Source organism: Palaemon carinicauda, chromosome 45 (genome assembly GCF_036898095.1).
Source record: "Palaemon carinicauda isolate YSFRI2023 chromosome 45, ASM3689809v2, whole genome shotgun sequence".
In the NCBI taxonomy this organism is placed as follows: domain Eukaryota; kingdom Metazoa; phylum Arthropoda; class Malacostraca; order Decapoda; family Palaemonidae; genus Palaemon; species Palaemon carinicauda.
Window position 1 is genome coordinate 8,209,318 of NC_090769.1, and position 5,000 is coordinate 8,214,317.

A 5,000-nucleotide genomic window follows, 5' to 3' on the forward strand; every position below is an offset into this window, starting at 1 on the left:
AAGGTCTTAAATTTCAAACACATCAATTCATGAAAGACCAGGCTTTAACCGGTTCTGTTAACAGTGAGATGTAGAGCGAGATATACAATAAGAAAAATAGTTACAGTGTACAAGTGTGTGTGTGTGTGTGTGTGTGTATAATATATATATCTTTCTATGTATCTACATTCACGCATGAGGCCAAAAGAAGCAACAGACTGAAGTCTCAAGTAAATAAATAAACAAGCTTAAAAAATCATAACATCATGATCTCTCGTGTGTTACTGACCTGTCATATTGTTTGCTTTCTTTTGAAGCTCTTGGGGATTTTCACTTTCTGTGTCTTCATTTCTTTCTATTTTCTTGAAGATATAGATATAATACAGATTGCGATCATGTATGATCGAAACTAAGAATTGCGTCTTGTATTGTATGGTTTTATTTGCATTTAGAGTAGGACAATTTCCTAGACAGACCATATATACATATAAACATATCTAAAAAGATCTATTTTAATATTACTATTCTTAGAATATTTCATTTTAATTGGTCATTGCTTCTCTTGTAGTTTATCTATTGCTTTGTTTCCTTTCCCCACTGTGCTATCTTTTCCCTGTTGGAGCCCTTGGGCTTATAGCATTCTGTTTTTCTAACTAGGGTTATAGTTTAGCTAGGAATAATAATAATAATAATAATAATAATAATAATAATATATAAAAGGTCTATTTCAATGTTACTATTCTTTAAATTTTTATTTTTATTATTCATTATTTCTCTTATAGTTTATTTATTTCCTTGTTCCCTTTCCCAACTGGGCTCTTTTACCCTGTTGGAGCCCTTGGGTTTATAGCATTCTGTTTTTTAACTATGGTTATAACTTAGCTTGGAGTATATCTTTAAATTTTTATATTTATTATTCATTACTTCTCTTGTAGTTTATCTATTTCCTTATTTCCTTTACCCACTGGGATGTCTTTTCCTGTTGGAGCCCTTGGGCTTATAGCATCCTGCTTTTCTATCTAGGGTTATAGCTTAGCCAGGAATAATAGTATTAGTAATAATAATAATAACTCCAGTTTACACTTCAGATAGCTGACCATAACGCCTCTCAAAGGTCAGGGGATATGCCACGTGTAGGGTAGGCCTAATACTCAGGGTATAAACTACAGAGAAAGCGTTGATGAATGCTAAGTCCCTGAGCCACCCGACTAACGAAGGATCATACCAGCCTCGGAAGGTGAGCTGGAGCGAATTCGTATGGTTGTGTGAGACCAAATAGGGGGAAAGGAACGACTGTATATATGAAAATTATATTTATTATGAATTTTTCCCTTACGACATCTATCCTTCAATGAATTTTTCCCTTGCTACCTCTATCCTTCAATGAATTTTTCCCTTACTACAGTACATCTATCCTTCAATGAATTTTTCCCTTGCTACATCTATCCTTCAATGAATTTTTCCCTTACTACAGTACATCTATCCTTCAATGAATTTTTCCCTTGCTACATCTATCCTTCAATGAATTTTTCCCTTACTACAGTACATCTATCCTTCAATGAATTTTTCCCTTACTACAGTACATCTATCCTTCAATGAATTTTTCCTTTACTGCATCTATCCTTCAATGAATTTTTTGCTTACTACATCTATCCTTCAATGAATTTTTTCCTTTACTGCATCTATCCTTCAATGAATTTTTCCCTTGCTACCTCTATCCTTCAATGAATTTTTCCCTTACTACAGTACATCTATCCTTCAATGAATTTTTCCCTTGCTACATCTATCCTTCAATGAATTTTTCCCTTACTACAGTACATCTATCCTTCAATGAATTTTTCCCTTACGACATCTATCCTTCAATGAATTTTTCCCTTGCTACATCTATCCTTCAATGAATTTTTCCCTTACTACAGTACATCTATCCTTCAATGAATTTTTCCCTTACTACAGTACATCTATCCTTCAATGAATTTTTCCCTTGCTACATCTATCCTTCAATGAATTTTTCCCTTGCTACATCTATCCTTCAATGAATTTTTTGCTTACTACATCTATCCTTCAATGAATTTTTCCCTTGCTACATCTATCCTTCAATGAATTTTTCCTTTACTGCATCTATCCTTCAATGAATTTTTTGCTTACTACATCTATCCTTCAATGAATTTTTCCTTTACTGCATCTATCCTTCAATGAATTTTTTGCTTACTACATCTATCCTTCAATGAAATTTTCCCTTACTACATCTATCCTTCAATGAATTTTTCACTTACTACATCTATCCTTCAATGAATTTTTCCCTTACTACATCTATCCTTCAATGAATTTTTCACTTACTACATCTATCCTTCAATGAATTTTTCCCTTACTATATCTATCCTTCAATTAATTTTTCCCTTACTACATCTATCCTTCAATGGTGTATTTATTTAGACCAGCTTATCTATTTCTTGTTTTAATGTTATTAATGTTTTTTAAATATACTATTTTAATTGTTCATTACTTCTTATATCGTTTATCTATTTCCTTATTTCCTTTCCTCACTGGGCTATTTTTCTCTGTTGGGGCCCCTTGGGCTTATAGCATCTTGCTTTTCCAACTGGGGTAGTAGCCTAGCTAGTAATAATAATAATAATAATAATAATAATAATAATAATAATAGTAATAATTCCGTCGCAAATGATGCATATCTCATTAATATAAGTCATGTAAAACATATCTTGAACAATTTATATATCTGATATTTTACTATATCGTTGAATATTCTACTTCTTTGCACCCAAAGGCGTAAAGAAATGGTTTTGTATTTCATGAATCTTTGGGATTAAATCTAAAAAAATTGGAAAAACTTCCAGCCATATTTATCTGGTTATCTATATATCTATCAACAATATACAGTATATATAATATATATATATATATATATATATATATATATATATATATATATATATATATATATATATATATATATATATATATATATATATATATATACGAAGACTCTTTGTGACTAAGTGGTATGTCACTATTGTTACAAGTTTCCTGGACCAGGGTTCGATTCCCGGCCGGTCAGAAGCTATTGTCTTTGAGTGGTTCCGCTTGGGGCTCTGATACTGAGGTCGGTAAGAGAATTCAGACATTAATGTATCAAAAGATATGGCTTATTTGAATATGAAAAAAACACGTCTAAATGTGCAATGTTGATCATATATATATATATATATATATATATATATATATATATATATATATATATATATATATATATATATATAAATGTATCCATATATACTGTGTATATATATACATATAAAATATACATACATATATAATACACACACATACACACATATATATATATATAAGATATACATACATATATATATATATATATATATATATATATATATATATATATATATATATATATATATATATATATATATATACACGGCATATGTAAATTAATATATAAATAGTTAGATATAACTATATAACTATAATTTACAATTATACTGCCAAAATGCTCATCCTCTTTAAGTCTGAAAATATCACGTTAACGCACAGAACGGTCGTAACTTTCCTTTAACCAGGTATATGAAATTCATGGGAAGAGATTATGCGAAGCTGAGCATAAAGGGTTAAAAAAAAAAAAAAAGCTTCGCACATAAGACGCCACAAAAAAAAAAAAATGCTGAAACCTCATTTTTGACTACGCTAGTGTAGTCTTTTCATAAACATCTTTGCCAGTGTTCTTAATTAATTAGAAGTTATGAGGGATATCGTTTGTAATATAAATATATACTTTTTTTGCTCTGCATGAACTTGATTCTTGAATATGTATCTTTCTTTCTTTCTTTCTTTTTTTTTTTATTTTTTTTTTTTAATTTTTTTTTTTTTTTTTTACTTCCCTGATTTCTCTTTTCCATGTTTTGTATATTAGTTATTTATTCTTAGTGGCGTTATTCCCTTTTCTTTTATCATTGCTGACTTTCGTATTCCTATCAATCTCCAGACTTTAGTGAAGACATTTCTGGTGATTGTTTAGTATGCAAAGGGGTATATCATACTTATAATAATAACTGAGGTGTCCAAATCATACGTATAATATGATAATAACAGGAGTGTCCAAATTATACTGAAGCATGTATAAAAATAACTGGGGTGTCCGAATCATACGTTTAATATTAACAAGGGTACCCGAATTCTACGTATAATAATAACTGGGGTGTCCGTATCATACGTATAATAATAATAACAGGGGTGTCCAAATCATACGTATAATAACAACTGAGGTGACCACATTATACTGAATCATACGTATAATAATAACTGTGGTGTCCGAATCATACGTATAATAATTACTAGGGTGTCCTAATCCTATGTATAATGATAACTGGAGTGTCCGAATCCTACGTATAATAATAACTGGAGGGTCCGAATCCTACGTAAAATAATAACTGGGGTGTCCGAATCATATGTATAATAATAACTGGGGTGTCAGAATCATACGTATAATATTAACTGTGGTGTCCGAATCATACGTATAATAATAACTGGGGTGTCCGAATCCTACTTGTAATAATAACTGCGGTGTCCGAATCATACGTATAATGATAACTGGGATGTCCGAATCATATGTATAATAATAACTGGGATGTCCGAATCATACGTATAATGATAACTGGGGTGTCCGAATCCTACTTGTAATAATAACTGGGATGTCCGAATCATACGTATAATGATAACTGGGGTGTCCGAATCATACGTATAATAATAACTGGGATGTCCGAATCATACGTATAATAATAACTGGGATGTCCGAATCATATGTATAATAATAACTGGGATGTCCGAATCATACGTATAATAATAACTGGGGTGTCCGAATCCTACGTATAATAATAACTGGAGGGTCCGAATCCTACGTGAAATAATAACTGGGTGTCCGAATCATATGTATAATAATAACTGGGGTGTCAGAATCATACGTATAATATTAACTGTGGTGTCCGAAT